Here is a 27,424-nt window from a genome sequence, read left to right as displayed (position 1 = left end):
GGAGCTTTGGAGAAGTCATGTAGACATGGGACTCAGCTTAGGAGACTTTTGCTCCACAGAGTCGTGAATGGGTTGCTGTTATCCATAAAGTTACACTTTGTATCTGGGATCACTAGAATAGAGCTAATCTTCATTTACTGAGTAATTCAGATATAACCAAAACGAGATACTGACGGAATGTTCCCCGTTACTCAGCTGTTTCAGACGCTCGCCTGTGGATCAGGACGACAGAAGGCAGGGAGCTTATCCCACTCTGAGATACTCGGTGGTAGGTGGCCCCTGGCAATGACACCTCCCCAAATTGGGAGACGCCTGGGGCCAAGAGCAGTTCCCCATGCTGCCCAGGTAGGCCCACTTTCCTCCGCCTCCTGGCTACAGGCGTGCTTGATGGTCCCTGACAGCTGTCTCTCCTCCTGTGGGTGTAGGTGGGAAGGCTCCTTCCATTCAACTGCAATTTGGTATCTTTGGTGTATACTCTCTATCCACCTTGATGTAATAGCTGGTTTACTCATCAGGCCCTGGTCTTTTACAGCTCCTACCATGGTTCAGATGGCCACACTGGTGCAGGCAGTGGGATGACAGCAATTCTGGGTCACGATGTACAGGGAAGAGCAAGGTTTACTCTAGATCAGTGGTTCTCAACTTATTTATCATTGTGGCCCACATATGTGGCCCACATGTTACCTGGACCGCAGGGGCCGGGTGGCAGGGCAGTGGCAGTCCAGACCCCAGCCCTGGACCCCTGGAGCTCAAGGGGCTGGCCGGCCGGCTGCCTGCCCCGGGCCCCAGACCACGCGTGGCTGGCCAGGAGCTCAGGCCTCCGACCGCACAGCTACCCCGGATTCCGTGGGGCTGGCCAGCAGCCCCAACCAGGACCCCCACCACACGGTGTAGGCTGGCAACCCGGACCCCAACCCCGCCGTGCTGGGTGGCGGGGCAGCCCGGACCCCACCACGCTGGGCAGATGGGAACCCGGACCTGCCTCACGAGCCGGCCTTTAGCACACAGCTAAGCTGGCCCGCATGCAGCCCGCGGGTTGACAACCGCTGCTCTAGATGGAAAACGCAGGGGAGACATTACATCAGGAGCCAAGTGGTAGGAACCATAGGCGCCGAGTTTCTAATCTGCCGGGGGGGGTGCTCCCCCCTGGCTTCACCCGGGCCCGGCCCCCACTCCACCCCTCCCCCCAATACCTCACCCATGCCCTGCTTCTTCCCATACCTGCCCCGCCCCTTCTCCTCCTCCTCCTCCCATCCCTGCATCGCCTGTTCCCTGCCCAGTTCTGCCCCCTCCCCCAAGAGCGCGGCACCCTCGCTCCTCCCCACCAGTGCCTCCTGACACTGCGAAACAGCTGATCCGCGGCAGGCAGTAGGCACTGGGAGGGAGGGGGAGGCACTGATCGGTGGGGCCCGCCAGCGGGGAGGAGGCGCTGTGGGGAAGGGGAGGTTCTGATAGGGGGCTGCCAATTGGTGCTAAGCACCCACCATTTTTTCCTGTGGGTGCTCCAGCAACGCAGGCAGGGAAGGCATTCAGGTGCCACCAGTGCAGTACAAGTCCCCCCCAAACTCCAGCACAATGCTGTGTGGCTGAACAAAACCTTCCTCAGACCCATCTGGAATCCTGGATGCTCTATCTAGGGTAGCCTGTCAGGACAGCTGCCTGCAGCATGGGAGCATCCCAACTCAAATCACAGGAGATGGTGGCCTGTTCCAGATAAGCGGAATGTTGTCACCCACATTCTTACCCCGCTCCCTGTGGTTACTCAAGGTGTGTGCTTTGATTTTCTCACTTGAATCTCAGTAGAGGGGCTAAGGAAACAGCCTATTTATTATACATGTTTGCAATGATGACAAATAGCTTCACTCTGTAACACGACAGTCTGCTGATCCTCCATCATTCAGCCCCATCCTTGTATCAAAGCATGTAGGGACAGTACCATGGCAGGTGAGCTCCTGCATCTTAGGTAAGCTGCCAGACAAATTCAGCAGCAAGATTCAGCAGGTGGATCAGCGATAAATACCAGCCGCACAGGCCACCTGTCTTCTCCTTCAGGATTTAGTCCTCAAAGTCCTCCCAGAACAATGTCTCCACCCAGCATACCATTGAAACTGCTCTAAAACCTAAACCCCGGACTGGGCTGTCACCGCAGCCCTGCAGTGACTGGGAGTGTGGAGTTTACCGCACCAAACAGCTCCCCTTCTGTCGCTGGTGTTTCCTGCAGTCCCCCAGCCCTCATTCCCTCCTCTGAGCACCTGTTCAAAGAGACGGAAGAAGCCAAGTTAGAGTATAACCTCCTGATGACCAGTGGTCACGCTCTCACTATACTGCTTCATTTCAACTTTTGAGCTCAATATTTGGCTTTAGGGGATTTTTTAAGCTTTCAGGACTGACTCCAAAATCTCAGAAACTTCAAGGATACCTCACCTATGGGCCCCAGGGGGGCCCATTCTTCACAGCCAAATAGATTGGAGAAAAGCCTTACTACCTGCCATTGTAGACAGGCATGGCTGTCACACAGACCTGCCCAGGCACCAGAAGGTGAGCTGCCTGACTGGCCATTCCCTTCCAGGTGCATGGTGACCTGGGGCTCCAGACTCAGGCACACATGGCCACTAGTGTGAGAAGAATGAGAAGTGGTTGGAATCACCTTGTTTCTGAACAGTGCAGAGGAAAGGGTCACATTTTGTCGTTAACTCAGGACCCTGCAGGAGCTTCCTCACTCCCTGCAGCAGAGGCGCCAACTTTCTAATGTGCTGGGGGGGTGCTCAACCCCTGGCTCTGTCCCAGACCCCACCCACACTCCACTCCAGACCCCAAGGCCCCACCCTGCCTCTTCCCACCTCCACCCCGCCCCCACTCCACCCCTGCCCTGCCTCTTCCCATCTCCTTCTGCCCCCTTCCCTGAGCGTGCCCCGCCCCGCTCCTCCCCCTCCCCCCCCAGTGCTACCTGGATGTTGCGGAACAGCTGATTGCAGCAGATGGGAGGAACTGGGAGGGGGAGTTGCTGATTGGTGGGGCTGTCGGTGGGTGCTCAGCACCCACCATTTTTTTCCTGTGGGTGCTCCAGCCCCAGAGAACCTATGGAGTCGGCACCTATGCCCTACAGTGCCTGGCTGGGTGAGAGGAGAGCCTTGCCCCCGCCCTCTCCACAGGGCTCCTGGCAGCCGTGACCAGGCAGGCTTGTTTTCCAGCTGCACCTGGCCAGAAGATTGTGAATGTGTCTTTCAGACGCGGGGACTTTGTTAGCTGATTTGCCTTTGTCACCTCGAGGCTGGGCCCTGCAATGTGTTCTTGATGGCTAGCTACAGCCTAGCTGAAACTCAACGTGCAGGCTGCTTGTAACAGGGTGCCGCATGATGGCAGCACGACGCATGAGCAGTCTGCCTGTGGCTTTCTGGGTGGAGCTCCAGGTGTTGTCTTTGACCTACAAAGCCCTAATCAGCTTGGTACCTGCCTTCTTGAAAGACCACCTGTCCCTGTGCCACATGGCCATGGCTGCGGTCAGATGCCCCTCAGGTCAGAAGAGGGGGGGCTGCTTTCCTGTGGAATGCTTCTCCCATACCCAGAGCTAGCTGACCTTCTGCGTGCGTCACTACACCCATGGGACTGAGTGGCCATTGGGGGAGTGCAAAGGCAGCGGAGGGAGGGATTTTTCTTAGGGGAAAGTTGCAATGGGGGGCATATGGCCGGGGATGGCTGAGATGTTGGGGGGCAGGCAGTTATGCTACAGCTTTAGACAATGCATATTTGTAGCTCCTATTACTGTGTTTTCAAGTGTCCCTCCAGGGTGCTCAGAGCTTTGGTGCTGGGCTTCCTCTACATTGTAGTCGAAATAAATCATGGCCAGGTTGTGGCACACCTGCTGCTCCTGTGCAGGAGAGTAAGGGAGGGCAAGGCAACCCTTTACTCGGCAGCACCAGCTACCCGCATCGTGGGGGGAGGAGAACAGCCTCCACAGTGGCACTATTCCCTGTCGCTCCCTGCGTCCCTGTGCCATGAGCAAACCAGCTTCCCCAGACCCAGGGCCTTCACAAACCACCTTCCCTGGAGCAGGGGGACCCAGGCAGCAGACTGTGACTCTCCAAGCTGTGCTCCTGGGGTGCTGTGACAACACGCTGCCCCGCCTTGGGGCTTGTGGCAAAGCCAACATTCAATCCTAGTGGTGTAAATTACAGAGAATTTGCTAACACTCCAGGTGAACATAATCCCCACAAGTCACTTGTTTTTCAAAATCAGACAAACAACGTCCCCCGGAAAGGAGAAATAAATCACTAGTGAAGAAAGACACATAAAACAAGTGCCCCATCAGATCAGTTGTTGCTAAGCAATATATTCCCAGTCTCTAAGAAAGAGAGAGGTCACTGCTCAGCAATAAACTAAGCCTAGAGGACATAAACTCTTGGGTGATGTAGAGACACTTTATAACAGAGAAACATTTTATAACCAAGCGACTCCTTCCTCTTCTGTCTGAGGGGCTAATGAAGATGAATGTGTAGGATGCGATGCTGGCACCCAGCTATGGTCTCAGGTCACCCCAATATCTACAGAGCCTCTTGGAGAACATCCATAGTAATTCCCAGCCTCCCCGGGGGAAAGATGCAGAAAGCTCCTGAAGCCAAAGTGATCATCACATCCACACACGGTATTATAGAATAAACACACAGCATGAGCGGGATCCCTGGAAGGCCGGGCTTTCTTCATGACCAGAACCAACGCATGAGTGTTCACCGTAACTGGGCTGCACTATAAGTACTCTGCTGCATCATCCTCCAGCATTCATGAGCTGAAAGCACTGTTTGTGCAAGACCTCCCTCCCCCATCCACATATAATGGGGAGAAAGATTAGCAGCCAATGCCCAGTTTGAACATAATCTCCACAATTCCCTTATTTCTCAAAATCAGATGAACAACCCCCCTTTACTCTCTTCCCCTTCTCTAAAACCTTACAGAAGACTCCTGTGGCTTCAATGGTCCACACAGATCCTTCCTCCACTAGCCCTGCAGAGACTCTCCCAGAAAGATAACAGCCTCAGGCCACTCTCCACACTTAACTGGATTCCCAGGGTAGCATCTGGCTCTGGAAACCCCATCAATGCAGAGCAGAGAAGACAGAGTTAGACATGGACCTAGCCTGGAAACATGGGGTCTCTGCTCTGGCCTCAAGCTAACCCCCAGGGAACCCAAACTAGAGCAAGCACCAGCAAACATCTCTAGGCAACCTGGGGCTTGTTCCTGAACCAATATCTAATATCAAGAAGTATCCCTAAAAGTTCTTGGCTATTATGGCTAGTCTGCTCCTTCAGAGGCCCCCAAATAACTGAGGTACTTTACTGCAGAGATGCTGCCATAAACAGCAATGGGTGTTTTTTGCTTAGATCGTGCAATGGGATACTACAGGACAAAGACAGCCACCTGCTTGGCCTTGTATACAGCTGTTCATTCAGGACAAGCACAAGTTCACGGTCTGGAAGTCCAGGAGCGAGCTCTGTAGCGTAGAGGATAAGCCACGACTCCTAATCTTAGTTACACATTCCCAGCGCCTGGTGTTCTCTCCCGCGCTGATAAGTGAGTGAGCAAAGCAACACACAGGATTACCATCGCTAATTGACATGAGCCAGGCACATACACAAAGGACCTGGGATGGGGAAAACCCTACAAATGATTCCAAAGATTCAGGCCCCAAGGAATTCTGTTTTAAGCTTACAAGTCCAGCCAATCATAATACTGCGCCAGACTTTGCCATTACCAGCCGCCAGCGTCAGAGAATGGAGAGGCCTCGAATGAAGCACTGAGATTTTATCAAAGACCTAGAGGTGAATTATGACAGCCCAAGAGATGGGAGCAGAAATGAAGAATCAAGCAATTCCCTGTACCAATCCACATAATACCCTAGAAGTCACCACCAGGATATTTTAACACTTCAGCAAAGAAGAGTTGCACATCGAGATGGCCAGCTACAGAGTAGGACACAAAGGTCTAAGAATATAGGAATGTACATGGGATAGACGAACATTTAAAAAACGTAATCCTTCCATTGCCTGTTGTTCTAGAACTACCAACGAATAACATAGTAGCAGCTCATCTCTGAATCCTTCACACAATCCTGACCTTTTCCATGGCGTTTGTGCATATCACACCATTAGCATTACGACTGATTTTAGGTAGATGTGCAGAAGTTTCAGTTTCTTATTTTTCTGTTGAGCTGGATACTCAAGAAATCATGCATATGTACCACACGGACAAATGGACAGACAGATGTGACTGCCAAAATGAGGTGCCCTGCAAGTTAAAACCTTCAATCACTAACTCCGTCAGCACTGAAATCATCAAGCCATAAGGCGGCAGGGCTCAGTATGCTTCTTGCTCAGCCATCTGCATGATGTTATATGATATCAGGCTAGCCATTCTTATGATTTATTCAAATGCTCATTACAGTCAATCTATTTTTACACAGAGGTGACGATATTCGCTGATAACGGTTAATCATTTATAATTCCATGGACTAGTTAGATGCCAATGTACTATTAAAGGGAATTCTACCAGGCGCCTTCAGAGATGCAGTAAATTGCCAAAAACTGAGCTTCGAATATACCTTGGGAGGGCTTAAAACTCCACATAAGGAAGTCAGTCTTGGCTGACGCCCACTGAACAAACTCAGCCATCTACACTCATCCCATCATGGGAGAGAACGAGTGCTCAACTAGCCCCTCGCAGCCGGAGAGACAAGGGCTACAGGAGATCTGCCTCTTTGCTGTTTTACCAACCTCTTCTCCTCTCCATCAGTCACCCATCTCTACTGCACCAAGCCACGCTGGGAGCAGCCTCTGCCAGGGTGAGGTCCCCATGCCAAAGAATGCCACGCAGATGGGTGGGCTTTTATAAGACTATTTCTTATGATTCTAACCTGTGGCTGTCAGGGGTGTTTGCCTGCGAGCAGGTGAGGCCAGGAGATGTAACTTTTTCTGTAAGCACACGGGCGATTGTATATAAATCGCGCAACAAGAAGCCAAGTAAATTATCCACAGGATGTGGCCTAGTCCCTTCACATACACACAGGGCAGGCCAGAACCTCTGTTCAGTGAAAATGGCAGAGCTTGGCCCTTCACCTCCACACAGAGAGGAAACCTTTCTGCTACATGTGTCAGGTTCAGACTAGTCAAACTTGTGCCAACCATGTACTGCAGTAGAGCTAATTACACACATAGTATATGAAGTCTACCTTAAAGCACAATCAATAAAGACTAATTCAATAGAATGTCATATTACAGGGCTCCTTTGTCACATGCAGACTAATCTAATTAGAATTTCACTGTATTTTAAATCCTGACTAGTTCATTGTTAGCTGTTTCATTACACAGTGCGGTGCAGCCAAATATCAAATTTCTGGCCTGATCTTTAACCCAGAACCTCAACGAAAGACAGGAGAAAATGCCAATCAAAGTTACTTACAGTTCAGGGACTCTTTCAGTGGATCAGCGTGAAGAACAGAGGAGCCTCAGGATCCAACCCCAGACGGTACCTGCTGATATTTTAAAAAGGGTTTTTATTAGAGAGGACATTACTAGAATGAGAGCAGATGTCACAGCAAAAATTAACACCCTGGGATGGATCTGTCAGGTGGGATAAGCTCAACATGGAGCTCAGTTCCTAGGCTCAAAGTATGCACCTGTGGTGCTGTAAATCAGCTGACCAGGACGCAAAGGCTACAGGGAGCAAACTGCCACATACATCCCAACCACACCTCCTGTAGGGAGCAAGCTGCGCCCCCAACACACTCCTCTGGGTAGCGCTGTAATTGTGTCCTTAAAGTAGAAATGGGTGAAAGTAAGAATTGCTTAATTAAATTAGGGCAATGTTGCTGTCCTGATAATTTCTGTGCATTTTGGAGGCTAAAAACACCCTGTGGTAAAAGAATATTATTCAAGTTGCAAAATCAAAAACTCACAAGTTAGGAAATGCAAGAACTAAGGTTGCCCAGAAAATGCTAATTTGCCCCCCTCATGTATATGCATTAATTATGTAAGTTACATGATCACATACTAGTTCTTCAAAAGGACTTTCACAGGCCTATTTGGTCCCCATGTACATGATGGATCCTTGAAAGGGATCCATCTAGTAAACTAGAAGGGTCTCCGCCTCTTCCAGATTCCAGAGGACAACAAATGAAAGAACAGAACAGGAGTGAGGTCATAGGTTTACAATCAGGATTCCAGAAGGATACACCAAGCAGAGAACCCCAGACATCACCTGCTCCTTAATTTGTGCAACTCCATAAAGAGCACATTGCTGGGTCTAATCTGGAGATGCCAAAGGCCTGGATCATTGGAGCAAGGCCCTCACACCTTTCCTGACAAGGGCAAATGAAAGATACTGCTGGTCACCACTGCTACCTGAGCAACTAGGAACAACTGCGGACCAAATATTGCTCCCGCAATTGCAACCCCCTATAACAAGTGATGGGCAACACCTCAGTTGAGGAGGCTCCCCTAGGGTGACCAGACAGGAGACTCCCCTAATCTCCACCATTTCTTACACTTTCTTCCCCCAATCATCACACGTTCTCTTGGTCTTCACTGGCTCAAACCTCAGCCATGTAGCCCTCCTACAACCCCCAGATGCTCAGCCACCTGGTTAGGTCAGAGAAAAGAGACATAGTGCTGAGTGTCACCAGCATGTTTCGCTCTTCCTCCAAGGCCAGCTGGTGGGAATGCTGGAGTATAAGGCTCGCTCTCTTTACACACAGGGAAACCATTCCCAACAACATTCTTTTAAAACTCTTCAAGCCCTTCCAGAGTAGCTGTTGGTAATGCAAGGTGTGCTCTGCGAAGAATTCTGCTGGGCTGGGAGGGACAAAGGTTTCCGTGTGATGCTTTGCAAACAGAATAAAAGGAAACACCATTCAACTGAATTTATCTGCCACATAGGCACCTTGATGCACAATTCAAGATGAAGGGAGGCTCTGAAGCACAGAGGTAGTTCATCAGCTAATCATCCTCAGAAATTAGCCACTGAAATGTAAGTATCTTCATGATGGAGGAAGCCTGTACCCATGTAGGGTTGCCAGGGACTTTCTAATTGCACAAAACTAAACACCCTTGCCCTGCCCCTGCCCCACCTCTTCCTTGAGATCATGCCCCTTTTCTGAGGCCCTGCTTCCACTCACTCCAGCCCCCCTCCCTCTGGCATTCACTCTCCCCCACCCTCACTCATTTTGACTGGGCTGGGGCAGGGGGTTGGGGTGTGGAAAGGGAGGGGGCTCAGGGCTGGGGTACAGGGTTGGGGTGCGAAAGGGGGTGCGGGTTGAAGGCTCTGTGAGGGAGTTTGGGTGCGGGAGGGGGCTCCCATCTGTGGCAGGAGGTTGGGGTGTGGGTGGGGATCTGGGAGGGAGTTAGGGTGCGGGAGGGGGTTCTGATCTGGGACAGGAGGTCGGGGTGTGGGTGGGGGGTCTGGGAGGGAGTTAGGGTGTGGGAGGGGGTTCCGATCTGGGGCAGGAGGTTCGGGGTGTGGGCTTCAGCCGGGCGGCATTTACATCAGGCGTTTAGATCAGGCGGCTCCTGGTTGGTGGTGCAGCGGGGCTAAGGCAGCCTCTCTGCCTGCCCTGGTGCTGCGCAGCTCTCGGAAGCAGCTGGCATGTCCGGCCCCTAGGCGGAGACACGGCCAGATGGCTCTGCTCAGTGCACGCTGCCCATGTTCACAGGCGCCGCCCCCACAGATCCCATTGGCTGGGTTCCCAGACAATGGGAGCTGCGAAGCCAGCGCTGGGGGCAGCAGTGCAGAGCTTCCCTGATTGCTCTTGCGCCTAAGGGACAGACATGCCAGTCATTTCTGGGGAGCAGCTGGTCAAAAACCGGACGCCTGGCAACTCTCTACACATGGCACAAGAGACGCCAAACAGAAGAGACTCATGGCTCCTCTCCCTTTAACCTCTGAGCATTGGAATGATTAAACAGGAAGAAATGAGGGAACAATATCCTTTTGTAGTTTATTTCTTCCTGTTGTCCCAAACTCCCTTTGGAAGCTACACTTACAGTAGATCGGCACTGCTGTGATTGATGCAGCCGTGTCCATTTAGGGGACCACTAAATTGATCGCAGAGTGCTCTCCCGGCGACTCCAGTACTCCACCTCCCCGAGAAGAGTAAGGGAAGTCAGCGAGAGAGCGTCTCCCGTCGACCCAGTGTGATAAGTCGACCTAAGCTACGTCAACGTTATTCACGTAACTGGAGCAGCGTAACTTCGGTCGACTTATCATGGTAGTGTAGACCAGCCTCTGTCCCAACCGGCTGCAACTATGTCAACGTCCCAAATGCTAAGCGGAGCCTCCTCTTTGCTGTTTGTGCTGCACACGCGAGATGACAGCTCTTAACATTGCTGCTAAATCACATTGCAAAAATTCAGGGAGCTTCAGAACCACGGGAGGGAAGAACGTCCTTGGGTCAGGAAGGACAAGTCAATGAAGGTCTTTGCCCTTTTCTCTTTACAGGAGCACAGGCCTGTGGAGCTGTGCAATTCCCCAGGACTGACACAGCAGCCTGTGTCACATTCTCCTTTGTAGGAACACGTCGCTGGCTATTTCACGAACAGGACAGAGCCTACTACCACCTCCGCCAGCTGCTACTGTTACCTGAGTAGCAGCAGCTGAGGTCTCCAGAGGGCAGCTGCTTCCAGAGTCAGACAGCAGAGCTTTGTGCAAAGGGAACCCAGAAGGAGCCTTTCTTCGTACTCAGCTTTGCAAAAAATAATAAATAAAAATATGCCCTTACTGAGCCTAGCAATGTTCCAGAATAGAGACAGGGAGCTGACTCGCATCCCCCTTTGGCGAGAGCCCACCTTTTATTCCCGGTGTTTCCCTTTGGAAACACAGAGAACTTTGCTAGTTTTCCCTTACTGCAGTTTCATTGGCTGAATGGCAGGACTCCTGATTTGCTCCAGCATCTGTGATAGGAGATTCAGGCTCAGTTTCAAATGCCAGAACACAACAGGAATAGAATAGCTCTTTAAGCATGGAATTTAGTGTAACAAAGGGCCCTGCAGATTCCTTATTTACCCTCTCTGCGGCTAGGAAAAAGACACATGAAGGAGCATATAATCACATCTTTCCGTCTCTTTGCAGGTTGTGCAAAATTATAACATTTGAATCAACTCTACGTTCTAACTGCAAATTGAGAGGCTTTCAGACAAAGGTAAATAATACGCAAGGCGCAAGGTGCTATTTCAGAGTCCCATAACATAGGCGAATTGGCCAGTGTGAGGCTGTTCACATCAGCTCTAGACAAAGAAGCTGAATGAGGTCTCAGAAATAGAGATATATGGAGAGAGGGAATGTGACCAACCTTTACTCTTTATCCCCAATTTAATAAGCCGTTAGTGAAATTACCAGTTACTGGAAAGCACTCCATTATTTTCTAAATGGTGTATTTATTCATGGCACTTTGTCCCATAGAGGGATGCAAAATGACAAGGAAGCAGCACTACCTGAAAAGGGCCACAAGCTCTGCAAAGGTACCAGAAGTTTAGCTGCTCCCCAAGACCCCTGTAAAAGGCAAGGATCCCCCAACTCCAGCTCCAACACACTGTTCCATACTTTTAGGGCAGTAGGTCACTGTCATGAGATAGTAAGTGTCCTTTCTCATGCTGTATGCACAGTAACAGTGTGATCACCACATTGAGCAGAAGTCTTCACTGAGCTGCTAACAGTGACACTCAGGTCTGTGTAGTAATGCTTAATTTAGAACCCAGCAACTTGTATGAGCGGTTTGGATTATTTCTTCCCATTTGCATTACTTTGCTTTTGCCAACAACTCATTTCCTCTGTCTTCTGGCTGCCCATGCATCTAACTTGGGCCTTTACGCAGAAAGGCACATGCATAACTTTCAGCCCCTCTGGAGTTACATCGACCTCAGTGGAATTACTCACGTGCATAAAGTCACACATATGCTTAAGTGCTTTGCTGGAGTAGGGCCTTGGTCAGGTCCAGCTTCTCCATTCTTGACTAATCTAAATAATTTTGTGTCATCTACAGATTTTGCCATCTCACTTGTTCAGTTCCTTTTTCAGACCATCATAAAAATATTAAATCAAACTGATGTGATACCAGCATCTTAGGGCACCCATCTTTAACTTTGTATTATGTTGGAAATTGTCCATTTAGTCCTACTCTTTTTCTTTCTCAGATCCAGTTTCTAATCCATGGTTGTACTTTAGCTCTCATCCCATGATTAGTTACCTAATTTTAGTAGCTTCTTGGAGGGGCCATTGAAAGCAGACATAAATGACATTAAATGGTTCTCCTTTAGCCATTATTTTGTTGACATGCTCAATAATTCAACTAGATTAAAGCATAATTTTCCTTTGCAAAGCCATGGTGCTTTATCATTATCATATCCTGTACACCTAGATGTTTTATAATTCTATTATGAATGATCATTTCAGCCCATTTTCTTGAGTCTGAAATAAGTCGCACTACTTTGTAATCCTCAGGACTTCCCCAAGTGTCTTTTCTGTACTACACTTTCCATTCTCCTGTACTCCAGTATAATAGGGGATGTTAATACGTGAATGCAAGTGGAATTTTCGAAAGCTCCTAAGTGATTTAGAAGCACATGTCCCATTGACTTTCAATGGGATATGTGCTTCTACCACACTAGATACTTTTGAAAATTCAACCTTGCATATTTTGTTGGCAGCTGAGAACCTTCAGCCTGGAATTCCCATAGACCTCTTCACTGTCCCATCTGGTCCTGAGGACTTGCTGCTCTTAAATTTATCATTTTCATCTAGCACCTATTCTTGTGACACCTCAGTCTCTGACAGTGCCTCATCTTCATCACCACAAAAGGGCAGGTCTGGTGAAGACCGATGCAAAGAAATCATTTAGCATCTCAGCAATATCACTATCTGCTTGGTTGTTTCTTTAACCTCCAGACAGTCCAGGAACCCTACATTTCCTCCCCCAGGTGCTCTGCTTCTGATGTACATACAGAATAGCTTGTCTTATTTGTCTCTTTGCTATTTAGATTCTGTCTTTATCCTGCTTACTTTCTTCTTACATTTTACCCACCATAATTCAGATTCCTTTCTATCAACTTAACTTGGGCTGGGTTTTCAGGAGATGAAGATTTCAAGACTGGATGCCTTCTGTAAGATATGCTTTAGCCTAACACAAGCTATTGGGCTCAATAGTGGGAAAACTGGAGGGAATTCTCTGCCCTGTGTTATACAGGACGTCAGACAGATTATCTAAGGATCCCTTCTGATGTTAAAATCACTGATGTTTGCAGTGTTAAAACCTATGAGATTTATAGATTCATTTAGAATACAAGGGATGGAGCATGAAGGTGACACCTTGAACATGGATCCAACAGTTAATCCATATCAATGTCACTTAACATGAACATGCCTTGATGTGTATACACCCCATGCTGGTTCAGCAGCCAAAGTGTTAACAAATCACCCGCCTGCCTGCTCAGTTAACACTGAGTGAAAGCCCAACAGCAGCTGTGAGTAGAAGGGCTGCAAAGCAGGAGGGCGGGGTGGCTGCCAGGGATGCAGGATTTCCAGGACATCACTTCTTTTTTGAGGCTCCGCCCCCTGTCCGGGCAGATTTTTCAAATAACAGGCAATGTCTGTGATTTTTGCAGAGAAGATATTGCAGCTCAGAAAGAGCCCCGATTGGTCCACTTCCTGATTGGTCCCTCCCCTGCATCAACAGCTGATTGGTCCCTTCAGAACCCGGCTCCCAGCCCTGGGGAGGGGGGTCCCACAAGGACGCACTGACTGATGGGCTGTCACTGTGTTTTGGGCTTGTGCCAGCTGCCCTGCCACTGTAACAGGGAGCGACACTGCCCCCACCTCCAGTAAGTGTCCCCACTGCAGTTACCCCCCCGCTCCGCCTCCCCCCCTTCCATAGCCCTCTCCTCCCTGGCAGTGTTCTCTTTTGGGGAACCTGAAATATGATAGCCCTCCCTCCAGTAGACTGGGGAGCAGCTGCCAGACACCAGCCTGCCAAAGAGTGAAAAGCAGGCCAGGAGGGTGGAGAAGCCTACAGAAGAGGGGAGGTAAGAAGTTACTCAGGGAACAGCCAGGGACTGAGAAGGACTGGCTCTGGCTGTTCCAAACAAGGGTCCTGAGCTGCAACCCAGTCAGTCGAGCTGGCCTGGGTTCCCCAATCTCCTCCAGCTAGGGGCCTTTGGAGAAGGACTTTAACCCAGGAGACCAAGGGCTGAGTAGCATCCCACCAGGACCCTGGAACTTTAGACTCCACATCATCCTGAAGGAGGCAGAGACTATTGAGGACCCAGCCAGGAGGGCTCAGCTCAACAAGGACGACATATGACTAACTGTGCATGGCGACATAAGGGGGATGGAGCCAGGTTGGTGTAGCTTCCAGTCTTGCCACAAGGGGGTGCTAACAGACAAAGGCCCCCATATTACAGAACAACAATTACAGCAAGAGCAGCAGCATTTAGACTATAAGTGTTTGGAGTAGGGACCATCTTTCTTATGTGTTTGTACAGCTCCAAGAACCAGGGGTGGCTCTAGGCACCAGCTAAACAAGCAGGTGCCTAGGGCGGCAAAATATATGGGGCAGCATAGTGGATCCAAAAATAGCCTCTGAAGTTTGCAAACCCTTAGATTCCAGGGGGGCTCAAATCACTTCCCAGCACTTAATCAGGGTGCAGACAATGGGCAGCCAAGCCCCTGTGGGACAAGATGAGCAGGAGCTGGGAGTCGTATTTTCACCTGTTTTTTAGTTAGAGGCTCATTTCTCAGTATAGCTGGAGCCAATGATGGGCTTGCAGATTACTAGCACACATGAAAATGCTCAGTTGAATACTCCTTTTTTACCTGAAGATTGGATGATGAGCAAAACAGCAGCTATAATTACAGGTAAGGGGGAAAAGAGATTCAACCCCAAAACCAAATTATCCAGAGATAATCTATGTTCATTGATTACAAAGTTAAAGTTGTTCTTCTTTAGCATTTATTAATGCTTGTGAGGCTAAGTTACTACAGTGATAAGCACCACAGAAAAACCCAGGAGGAAAGTCTGTATTTGGTGCATTGTTCAGGTGGTGGGAGAAAAGGCAGGAGCTGCACACAGAATGGTAGGGATGAAAAGAAATAGCGAACAGCTGCCTCATTCCACAAGCACTGTCACTGCTGTGTACTGAATGAGGCTTGGGGCCTGTGAAAAAAATATGATGTGACCTGGTAACTGAAAGTTGTCTTGTAATGCATATGAACAAGGGGACAGAGTTAAGGTTGCAAAGGTCACCTTAATTCTGCCATTTCTTCATTTTTGAGAGCTTGACTTTCCATTCTTTGAATGTAGTTCTTTTGTATGCAATATTGTTACAGTTGTCTAACTGTTTCTATTCTAAAGAATCCTGTTGCACTTGCTTATAACATTAACCAAAATTTCACCTTTCAGGCTTTCTGAAGCTTCCAAATTTTTCTCTTGCAATTTTTCTTGAAAGTTTGAGCAAAAATGGCTCCCCAGTTTTTGTGTCTCAAGAGAGTAAAATTATTAATAAATAATTCACCAAAAACCAATTTGCACACAGCTACTACATTGTCAATGGTTTGGGGTAGAAATCTGAAACTGAACAATGAAGACCTGTTTTGGTTTGGCTGAGTTATAAAGGTTTAACACACACACACACACACACCATGTTCTGCACACATTGTCATTAAAAATGTCACATGTTGGATATTGGCAACAATCTCCCAACATTCAGTAGGCACTGGACATGCCGAAGAACCCTGTGTGGAATATCTTATCTCAGAAGCTGAATGTGGAACACAGCAGAGCCCCTCACCACATCCCTCGCTGAACTTGGCTGTTCTTGTGTACATAAAATTCTGCATGGGTGGTGGGAGCAACTCCATTTTCCTGCTTGGTTTCCATTACTTTAATTCCAAAATTAAGGTTGCAAAGAGGGTCCCACTATAAGCCAATTTGCACCCTCACTCTATCTCAAAGGAAAAAAAATTGCACCTCCAAAGTTTGTGATTACTCTTAGCAAAGAAGAGATTTTTCCCTTAAATTTTAAGTAATCTAATCAAATGTTTTTGAAGGTAAAAGTCATTAAATATAGTAATTTATTTGAAATAATTATCTATTTTCTCAAACTTCAGGATGGGAAGGTTTATATCATTAAAACGTGTGTTTGTGTGTGTGCGCGCGCACACATGTGCGACTGCAGAGAATCACTTGTGCAAAGGGAAATTTAAAACACATGCTAAAATTAAATAAAAAGGAATCTATTCAAAAGTCCTTGTGTCTCTCTCTGCAGGGGCGGCTCCAGGCCCCAGCACGCCAAGCGCATGGGAGAGCGGCAGGCAGGCAGCCCTCACCGGCATGCCTGCGGGGGGTCCGCTGGTCCCGCAGCTCCAGTGGACCTCCCGTAGGTGTGCCTGCGGAGGGTCCACTGGTCCCGCAGCTTCGGTGGAGCCGCGGGACCAGCGGACCGTCTGCAGGCACGCCTGTGGGAGGTCCACCGAAGCCGCGGGACCAGCGACCGGCAGAGCGCCCCCCGTGGCATGCCGCCATGCTTGGGGCGGCGAAATGTCTAGAGCCGCCCCTGTCTCTCTGGGTCACAGAAACTGGTGCTGAATGTTTCCAGGGCCAGAATGTCCCTACTACAGGGGAGTCTTTCAACTTCCATGTTCTCAGCATTAAACTTTCCCTCCCCACATTCAACTTGTACATGAATTAACTCCTACAAAATGATTTCACCGCAGGGCAATGCACATGCTGCAGAGCCACCATCCTCCCTTTACTCCAGGCTGCCACTCTTTTCCCTGGAAAAAAGCAGATCCATGGTGCTGGGCATCCCAGCTGAACAGATCCCCATGACACTTTGCAAATCCTCAAGGACAGTTATGGAACTTAGAGGCTCATTGGGCCCAGCCTGTTGCAGTGCTTCTAAGGTCAATATTGGCCCACCCCAGCTTTAAAGCACTGCATGGACTAGAGCAGCTGAGAGTGGTGGAATCAGGACCTCAGGTGGATGAGGAGGCCTAGCTAACTCAGAGGGCAGACTCAGCACCATTCAGTCCACTGATTTTTTTGATGCACAAGTGCTGAAGCCTTTTCATTGCAACCGGATGCAATATGGAAAACCTGTGTTCAGGGCTAACCTAGGCCCTCATGAGCCAGGCTGACAAGTGAAGAGGAAACATGTTCAACCATTTGGGAAGGGCACAGCAGACTTCTGCACCCCCCAGTCATCACTATACGTAAAGTTCCAGTTGCAGCTACAGTTGCTGCTTGGAACAGCTGCCAATAGGCAGCATTTAGTATATGAAATATCTTAGGCTGCCTGACGCAACTGGAACCAAGACAGTATATGTCAAATGTGAACGGAGTTCAGAACTGATCAATGGGTGGAACAGCACTCTAGGTACGAAAAATAGCTGCAAGGAAGTCCACTTGCTTTATATTTTCACATAAATCAGTTGCATCATCCTAATCTCTGAACTTTACACATCACGGGACTGTTGCAAGAAAAGAAGCAGAGAAAACTAGCCACTCAATTATAAAACTGGAGTCCCTTGGCTTCCAGACTACTTACAGCCACAGTACGCCGTTTGCTAGTCTATTCTACTCTATTTAGGTTCAACTATGCACCCATCACGCTGAGCTATCTTCAGAGTTAGGAAATTAAACAAGAAGAAAGTCTGTCGCTTGGGGTTTCCTCCCCCGGGAAAAGATATGCATGTTTGTTTGTTTGCTGTTTCAGGAGGGAAAGTGACTGTCCTTGTGTTGTGATTTGCACAGGCTGACCAAGGACTGCTCCTTGCCTTGCAAAGGACTGGCCAGGTCTGCAACCATTGCTAGTTTCTGAGGAGGGAATTGTAACCCGAATGTGCAAAGTTTTATTCAGCTCAAAACTGCAATTTTTTGGCAAATAACCTTTGCCTCTGAAAAGTTTTGCCGAGCTCTAATGAACACGAGGCTCACTTGTCACGAGGATGCAAGGCACAGAGTGTTGTCCACCCCTACCATAGGACTGGGCCCTCTGTGCTGCTTCTCACACCCCACTGGCAGCTCAGGGGCGAACTGACTTTCCAAAGCACAGCACAGATGCACAAATCACCGGGAGGGGCTGTGGGGTGTAGGGTTGCCAACTTTCTAATTGTCGAAAACCGAACACATTTGCCCCACCCCCTGCCCGTCCCGTCCCAGAACCCCCACCCCTTCTCCAAGGCCCAGCCCCTGCTCGCTACATCCCTCCTCTCTCCATCACTCGCTCTTCCCCATCTTCGATCACTCACTCATTTTCACCAAGCCAGGGCAGGGGGTTGGGGGTGCGGGCAGGGGTGAGGACTCCGGCTGGGGATGTAGGCTCTGGGGTGGGGCTGGGGACAAGGGGTTTGGGGTGCAGGAGGGGCTCCAGGCTGGGGCAGGGGGTTGGGGTGTGGGTGCAGGCTCTGAGAGGGAGTTTGGGTGTGGGAGGGGGCTCAGGGCTGGGACAGCGGGGTGGGGTGGAGCCAGGGATGAGAAGTTTGGGATGCAGGAGGGGGCTCTGGGCTGAGGCAGGAGGTTTGGGTGCAGGAGGGGATGCGAGCTCCAGCTGGGGGTGCAGGCTCTGAGTTGTGGCCAAAAATGAGGGGTTCAGGGTGCGGGAGGGGGTTCCGGGCTGGGGCAGGGGGTTGGGAGGGTTTTGGGGGTGCTGGCTCTGGGAGATAGTTTGGGTGCAGGAGGGGGGTCAGGCCTGGGGCAGGGGGTTGGGGTGTGGGAGGTGGAGTGGGCTCTGGGCGGTGCTCACCTCAGGCAGCTCCCAGAAGTGGCTGGCATGTCCCTGCAGCCGTTAGGTGCAGGGGCCGCCAGGCAGCTCCACGTGCTGCCCCCGTCCGTGGGTGCAACCTCTGCAGCTCCCACTGGCCATGGTTCCTGGCCAATGGGAGATGTGAGGCTGGCACTTGGGGCGGGGGCAGTGTGCGGAGCCCCTCTGGACGCCCATGCGCCAAGGGTCTGCACAGGGCTGGGCAGAGAGCCTGGCTTAGCCCCGCAGTGCTGACTGGATTTTTAACAGCTGAAGTCCCTTTTCGACCAGGCGTTCTGGTTGAAAACCAGATGCCTGGCAACCCTAGTGGGGAGCAGGCTATGGCCTTCAGCATATTAGATGACTGAGCAGAAGGGAGGTTCTAATTAATTCACTGGAATGTGATGCCAGGATCAAGGGTGAGACAGAGCCAAGCTGCCCCGAGTCAGTAGCCTGGACAGTGCGGAGTGCTGCCCCTCGAAGGTGTATTTAGGGTGGGAAGGACCTTTGTTCCTCAAAGGTCACCGCTCCCCACAGCACAAGGGAGGCTTTTGCAGCATCCAGGAGCCTGCAGAGAACAGCAGCCACAGAGAGTTAGCTGCCTTACTCCCAGCCTTCACACACTGTGAGAAAAGCTTTCCGCCGGCACACACACAGGCAGCACTGGCTAAATCCCTATTTCTTGCCATCACATTGACACTAACATCACCTCCACTGCTCATATTTATTAATTGTACAAACCTAATGGAGGAATGCATTGGCAAAAAAGGGTAATGGCCATCAGGCCAGCAATAAAACAGAATTAATGGTCCATAGGAAGAAATCATGTCCACTTAACACCAGCTTTGAAACTATAACAGAATAATGTAATACCAGCAGGGCTTTTCTCTGTATGCAGATTGCTTACACCATGTTAATCACTCACAAAGCAGGCCACGTTCTCCCTCAGCTCACATGACCCTCCAGGGACCAGAAACATTTAGTGAAAGGATCATTACCAACATGCACAACTGCAGCAGCACCCACAAGATCCAGCCCAGAGCCAGAGGCGGCTGTAGCCATTTCGCCGCCCCAAGCACGGCAGCATGCCGTGGGGGGCGCTCTGCCGGTCGCCGGTCCCACGGCTCCAGTGGACCTCCCGCAGATGTGCCTGTGGAGGGTCCACTGGAGCCGCCTGCCGCCCTCCCGGCGACCGGCAGAGTGCCGCCCGCGGCATGCCGCAACAAGCAGGCGCTTGGCGTGCTGGGGCCTGGAGCCACCCCTGCCCAGAGGAATACAGGAGTGAGCACCTGGAGCAGGCTGCAATGTCTGAGGAATGCAACTCCAGCCCTTTACAGCAGGGCAAGCAAGCAGCAAGTCCATGGGTCAGAACCACAACCGGGCAGTGAGCACCTGCTGTGGCAGACAGGAGGGCAGGAACAGTCTGTCTGTATGCAGTGAAACCTCAGGTTGGTAGAGGCTGATTTTCAGCTGCTCTTTCCGGCAGCTTCTGAGCTGTAGATGTGCTGGAGGCCAAGGACTGTGCAACTCCCACTAGCAGTTAAGGTTGCCAACTTTCTACTCGCACAAAACCAAACACCTTTGCCCCACCCCCACCCCGCCCCTCACCCATGGCCCTGCCCCAGCCCCACCCCTTCTCCAAGGCCCCACCCCCAAAGGCTCCGGCTGGGGGTGCAGGCTCTGGGGTGGGACCAGGGATGAAGGGTTTGGGGTATAAGAGGGAGCTGGACAGTGGAGCTGAGGGGTTTGGAGTATGGAAGGGGGCTCCAGGCTGAGGCAGGAGTTTGGAATATGGGAGGGGGTCAGGGTTGCAGGCTCTGGGTAGTGCTTACCTCAAGCAGCTCCCAGAAGCAGCAGCATGTCCTCTCTCCAGCTCCTATGCAGAGGCATGGACAGGCAGCTCTGCATGCTGCCCTGTCTGCAGGCACCACTCCTGCAGCTCCCATTGGCTGCGGCTCCTGGCCAATTGGGAGCTGCAGAGCCAGCGGTTGGGGTGGGGGCAGCATGTGGAAGCCCCCTGGCTGCCCCTATGTGTAGGAGCCAGAGGGAGACCATGCCGCTGCTTCGGGGAGCCGTACAGAGCCACGTGGAGCCACGGCAGGCAGGGAGCCTGCCTTAGCTCCCCTGCACCGCCGGCCAGACTTTTAACAGCCCAGTCAGCAGTGCTGACTGGAGCCGCCAGGTTCCCTTTTCGACCGGGCGTTCCGGTCAAAAACCTGACACCTGGCGACCTTACTGGCAGTACTACCTGGAGGCACCTTGCAAGGGCTCAGGCTAAGACCAGGTTTCCAAACAGGAAGCCTGGCACTGCAAAGTGCTAGCCATTGAGCACAGTGGAAGTGGAAAGTGCCCGGGATCTCACCGGACTCAGCCCTCACTTTAATATTAACTCATTATTTTAAGTTGGAAGAAAGACTGTTTAAGGGGGAAACATTAGACCCTGGAGAGGGCTAATTCCTTTGCCCGTCTGTGAGGAAAGCAATATTAAAATGCAATTCTACTGAGAATGCACAAACACACGCAGAGCTGCTGTTTAATTGCACTTCCATCAAAGTGGGGCTTTTATGGAAAATGTGGTTTCTGCAAAATCGATATTTTCCACAGAAAAAAAACCTGCTCATTTATTTTTCCTGTTTTCCTCAGCCAGAGGGAGACACCACGGTGCATCACAGGAGATGCAGTCTGGCCAAGGAGCCTGTCCCACATCGGACATTGGGGGCATGAGGCGCTCAAACTGCAACTCCTATGAGGCACCACAGCAGCTCAGACAAACGCAGCTTATTGTCGACCTGACCTGAAGTGAAACATTTCCAGTCAGGAATGCTGCAATGTTTCATTTCAGCTAAAAGTATCTAATCAAAATGTTCTGATGTTTTCAAATCCAAAGTTTTGGGGGAAATTTCATCCCTCCAAAAAATATGCTATTTCAGCTTTTTTCCTCATTTGGAACCAAAACAAGATGTCAACATATTGGAAATTCCCCCATGCAATCAGATCTATTAACATCCTTTGCATATTTGAGCAGAGATCACATAAAGATATGATACCCCCCCCAAAAAATTATTGCTTCTGGGTGAGAAATAGAATTCCCACTTAAATGTATTAACCCAAAACCAGATAGTACAGATAAGCAGGTTAACAGTTATTAAAAGTAAACAACTGTTAACAGCATATTTGGCCTTACAGAAGTGTAACATATTAAGTTATCGTCATAGCCTCCTCTAGCGACTGAGCCACAGAAAAGAATGGAGACTACTACTACTATTGGATTATCTAACTGAAATCCTCCTTTAGCGCAAGTGGAAGAAAGCTGGCTTTTTGGTGCAGAACGTCCTAGGTTCACGCCTCACTCATGACCCATGATGAGGGCAGGTATCGAGCAGTAAGAATGAGTGTGTCATATGCACATTACATCATGGGTAATAATTCATCAGGAAAAGGACAATGAACCAAAAGAACTCTGAAGCAGATTGGATGGACATGTGGTACTAACCAACCAAGAATTTGACAACTCATTGGTTCCTACTGTTTTACTTCCGGCTATCTCTTTAAAGAAAGTTTAATTTAAAAAATAAAAAGATCATTCACTCAAATAACCATAAAACAAACTCAAGTTTTCTAAATTTCAGGAAATTCAGTTAAAGGAGAAGTGAGATGTTCATATGAAATTATGTAAATCAGAAAACATCTAAAATTCCAGCTTGGTAACAGCCTACTATGTGTACACTTAAATATGTCCAAATACACCACATAAGGGTTCCCATTAGCAGTCAGCATTTGCCCAGGAACCTATAATACTTTCAAAACAATATATTTGAATATTAGTCCCTCCTCACCAACCAAGACTGGAATTCTGGGCTTTGAGTTTTAATTGCTTCAATTAATGGTATAATTAATACCTCAAGTAGTGCAAGCAATGACCCCCTTCTCCCCAGTAATATGCACCCTTCTCTCGGACCTCGGAGAGAAAGATCTTTTCATCTGTATACTGTCCCTGAAGGTTCACACCTCAGCGACTGTGGCCTTGGCATCATGCACTCAGAGCCTACAAAGCAGTACTTAGTGCAGCCCTACATACACCCCCGCTCCAGATCCAGACATCCAGTGTGAGGGCATAGAAGGGACGTCCTGAAGATGTAGAGTAGGTGAGTGAGGTGCTGAAGAGACAATCTATCTCAGAGAACTCCACTTACAGGTGAATAAACTGCCTGACTCCTTAAAGAACTGTCTCTGCAGAGCTCCTCTTTTGGGCTATTAATTGGCTGTAATAACTCTCCTGAGTGGAGGCTGAGGAATGTCTTTCTAAAAGCTGCTCTCCTAAAAGAAGCTTTAGACTTGGCTCTTCTACTGAGAGGTGCAGCAAGACTAGGGTGACAAGGTGTCCCAATTTTATAGGGACAGTCCTGATATTTGGGCTTTTTCTTATATAGGCTCCTATTACCCCGCACCACGTGTCCTGATTTTTCACACTTGCTTTTGGTCACACTAAGCAAGACTGGACTGGAGCTCTATGTGGCAGCTTTACAGATTTCAGTTCCCCCGTTATGTTCCACCCAGTTATGTTCATGGAAATTATGAAGTGCACAGAACTCCCCTTTTCATGACAGACCAAGGTCAGGAAAGTACAGAGAGACACACACGAGAGAGAGGCAGGTATTTACAGGTGCAGGCTGCTAAAACATGACATTTCCCTGCACTGGATCCACCCCACCTGGGAGCTCCTGTTGTTTCAAAGGCACTTTCCCATACACAGGAACTGCACTGTCAGGCCCTATGCGCTAAATTTACTGCTGGTGTAAACAGCAGATATTGAGGACGTTTTGCCTGATTACACCAGCTGAGAATGTGGTCATCTCTGCTTAATTTAGTTCTGATGATTTTTCTTCCCACTACAGGTCTGTTACGTGTCTTATTTATGCAGAACAACCTATTGGGCCTGCCCTTTTGATTTCTATAGCCCAGTCCTCTCCTGTAATATCATAGCTCTACGGTTGTAACAAACATTCCCAAAGTATAGATCCAGAGAGGTCAGTTTTCAGAGGCCCCCCCATGAAACTGTTCAGCTACATTTTAACACTCAGTCCCATACCCCTTGTGCCTGCATCCGCTCTTCTCAACTACGGCTCAGACAGACACTTCCCCAGACTCTGCCCTTCCTCCACCAGCTGTAGATAAAACACGGCCAGGAGGTATTGGTGTCTGACACAAACAAAGGGTTAAACTTACTCTGTGACTCGGACTCATTAGGGTGACCAAACATCTCAATATTATTGGAACCATCCCAATATTAGGGGCTTTGTCTTATAGATAATTATTACCCCCTCCTGCTCCCAATCCTGATTCTTCACACTTGCTGCCTGGTCCCCCTAAGATTCAGACTGTAAGGGCAGAAAGGACCATCATGACCATTTATTCTGATCTTCTGCACACCACAGGTCACAGAACCTCACCCACCCACTCCTGTAATAGACCCCTGACCTCTGGCTGAGTTACTGACATCCTCAAATCATAAACTAAAGACTTCAAGTTACAGAGAATCCACCATAAACTTATCAAGCTCAGTCTTGAAGACAGTTAGATTTTTTGCCTCTACTGCTGCCCTTGGAAGGCTGTTCCAGAACTTCACTCCTCTGATGGTTAGAAACCTTCGTCTAATTTCAAGCCTAAACTTGTCGATGGCCAGTTTATATCCATTTGGTTTTGTGCCAGCATTGGCCCTTAACTTAAATAACTCCTCTCCCTCCCTAGTATTTACCCCTACAATGAATTTATAGCGAGCAATCAGAGCTCCCCTCAGCCTTTTTTTGTTAGGCTAAACAAGACAAGTTCCTTAAGTTGCCTCCCATAAGGCAGGTTCTTCTTTCCTCTGATCATTCCAGTTGCCCTTCTCTGTGCCTGTTCCAGTCTCAATTCATCTTTCTTAAAACATGGGAGAACAGAACTGTACACATTATGCCAGATGAGGTCTCACCAGTGCTTGGTTTAATGGTACTAACACTTTCCTGTCTCTACTGGAAATACTTCAGCTGATGCATGGTAGGACTGCATTAGTTTTTTTCATGGCCATATCACACCAGTAGCTCATAATTATCTGTGATTGACCAATACACCCGGGTCTTTCTCCTCCTCTGTCACTTCCAACTGATATGTCCCCAACTTATAGAAAAATGTGCATTGTTAGTCTCTCAGTGCAGGACCTTGCACTTTGCGCAATTAAATTTCATCCCATTTCTATTACTCCAGCTTTCAAGGTCATACAAATATTGTATAATATTCCATTCCTCATCTGTATTGGCAATACCCCCCAACTTTGTGTTATCTGCAAATTTTATTTGCACGCTCCCACTTTTTGTGCCAAAGTCATTAATGAAAATGTTAAATAAGACTGGTCCCAAGACCAATTCCTGACGTCCCCAACCAGGGAATTAGTATGACCATCTGCCATTTTATGCAGGAGATGAGGTTGAAATAAGACAGTATAATTAACTAGGGACATTTCTGCCTCCCCCTCTGACCTGAATCATGGGAGCCAGGCCACAGCACCCATTATTGGAGTTAATTTCCACAAGATCAATGCACAAATATGAAGCATCTGTTATATAAAATGCTAGTACAATCTCCATCCATGACCATGGCAGTCCACCACGCTCCTGCCTTGATAGTTGGAGCATTTAAAGAAATGTGATATATTAAGAAGTCATGGTAGTGGCAGAGCAAACAAATTATTTGTGAGTATCTCATCTCAGATGACATCGTTTCTCACCAATCACTGGTGTACCCCCCAAGCTACGATCCCCAGCTCCTGTCGCTACACGACAGCTCGCCTCAGATTACAAACTTTATCTACAAAATGCTGTTAGAACAGGTGAACTCTGGAGGATCCCAAATCAGCTGCAGGCTCAATCAGTTCAAAGTATTTCCTCCCACTACTGCCTGGGATAGAATGAATTTTAATTGGAATACACTCTGGAAGATGGAGAACCATTCTGTTTAAACATACGCAAAGCTGTTATTAAATGCTAATTTTATGCAAGCAGGTTAGCTCTAGCTTTGGGGAGGGACTAGCATGGTTGAAATAATTCTCTCCTTTTATACTTTGTAACAATGAATTCTAATATCTCGACTAACATCGCATGAACAAAGGATGGATCCTCCTCCCTATCTGCTTATTTACAATGGCCATCACATAGCTGCACGCTGTAACAGCTATAAAAAGCTCTTTACTAGAGTTGGGAAATAGCTCCTCACTATTTAATGGCAACACTCCCAAGACTGTAATGAGGAAAGGCTTCTGTTACGGGCACCTCTCCACCAACTGGGTTCCACGCCAGACTCAAAGCAAAGTTCTACTCAATGAGAGTGAATAGATTCCTTTACTTCCCACCACCACTGGCCTCCTCCTAGGTTTAGGTTGCCATGAACAGATCATGGCCTGTTCTCAAGTCCCTCCATTGGCTCCCCATCAGTTTCTGATGCCAGTTTAATACTTTCGTCCTAATCCTCAAAGCAATTAATGAATCAAGACAAAACTATATTGCAGACTGAATTTTAATCTATGAACCTCTCGCTCCCCTGGGACACTGCAGCTCACAGAGGCCAAGATGAAGCACATAAAAGCAGGGAATAAAAGCATGCATGGTCCAGGGTATCTGGTTATGGAACAAATTTGCAAGAGGAGATTAGGTGACTCCAGAGTCTGACCATCTCTAGGAGACGCTGCAAAGCATTCCTTTTTTAAAAGACCTTTCCAACATAAGAACGACACTCACAACAATGACACCTTTTTCCATGCAAAAAAATCCCAGCTGACCCCCCTTAAAAATACCCTGGAACAAAGTCAACCAAAACAATCAAAAACCCCACAAATATTCCTTCCACCTCAGATGCTCCTCTTTGATAGCACCCGCCATGTCTATGAACATCAGACTGGATTTTCACAGGTCCTGAAGGGAAGGAGGGGCCCAAATCCCTAGCTCAGTGAGAATAGCAGACTCATAAACTTCAGACATGGTCTAGCCACTAGAGGGGGACAAAAAGCCAGACTGCGTTAATATGCTTTACACAAAAGAATGACAAAATCTGAAGGGCTAAAAGGGTGCAGCCCAGACAGCTCCTTCACAGGTCAGCCATGTGAGCCAAGTTTCCCTTCTTTCCAGCTGAAAGCATTTCCCCAAATACAAATTGTGTATGTGTGTGTGTGTGTGTGTGTGCGCACGCATGTGTCCTGCAAAGCTAGCACACCAGCCAGCCCTGCCTCCTCCTTACGCACCTAACGCACTCCCACTGCTTCAGGGTCACCCCCATTTCCCTTCTCTCTAGCACTTCACCTCGCAGGGTCACCTGGCTCAGGGCAGCAGAATGGGGGAGGGGAGGGGGGGACACCAGTGGGGGCTAGCGCTCCCCAGTGGAAATATTGTGGGGGCTGATCTATGTTTACACCCCCAAATATTTCCTTTGTACCCAGGGAGGGTGTGAGAGGGGCAGCCCTCCCCCATTCCTCCTTCCGCGCAGCCCTCTTGGGCTTGGCACTGGGGAGAGGGGACGCCTGGAGTCAGAGGTGGAGCCAGGCAGCACAGGGACAGGGTGGAGATGCATCATTTCAGAGATGGGGGCAGAACTGTTTCACCTCCAGGGCAGGAGCCGCTGCCAGT

At 49.2% G+C, this 27,424-nt stretch overlaps 1 protein-coding gene and 1 long non-coding RNA gene across 5 annotated transcripts in view; one reads left to right on the top strand and one right to left on the bottom strand.

Annotated features, from left to right (window-relative positions):
* PKNOX2 (PBX/knotted 1 homeobox 2) overlaps nt 1-27,424 on the bottom strand; it is a 651,385-nt gene that overhangs the window by 571,431 nt on the left and 52,530 nt on the right. For 3 of the 4 annotated variants that reach the window (XM_044997252.1, XM_044997249.1, XM_044997254.1), the window contains exon 2: nt 7,450-7,519. The gene's annotated coding sequence lies outside the window, so the exon portion shown is untranslated. Of the gene's footprint in view, nt 1-7,449; nt 7,523-27,424 lie in introns of all 4 variants that reach the window. The other variant, XM_044997251.1, reaches the window with a different exon arrangement.
* On the top strand, nt 8,528-10,718 carry LOC123354882. The gene is made up of 3 exons (XR_006574930.1): nt 8,528-8,813; nt 8,925-9,015; nt 10,483-10,718. It is a non-coding gene; the product is annotated as an uncharacterized LOC123354882 (long non-coding RNA).

This window comes from Mauremys mutica, chromosome 22 (assembly GCF_020497125.1).
Source record: "Mauremys mutica isolate MM-2020 ecotype Southern chromosome 22, ASM2049712v1, whole genome shotgun sequence".
Taxonomy (NCBI): domain Eukaryota; kingdom Metazoa; phylum Chordata; order Testudines; family Geoemydidae; genus Mauremys; species Mauremys mutica.
This window is presented reverse-complemented; position numbering and strand designations above follow the sequence as displayed.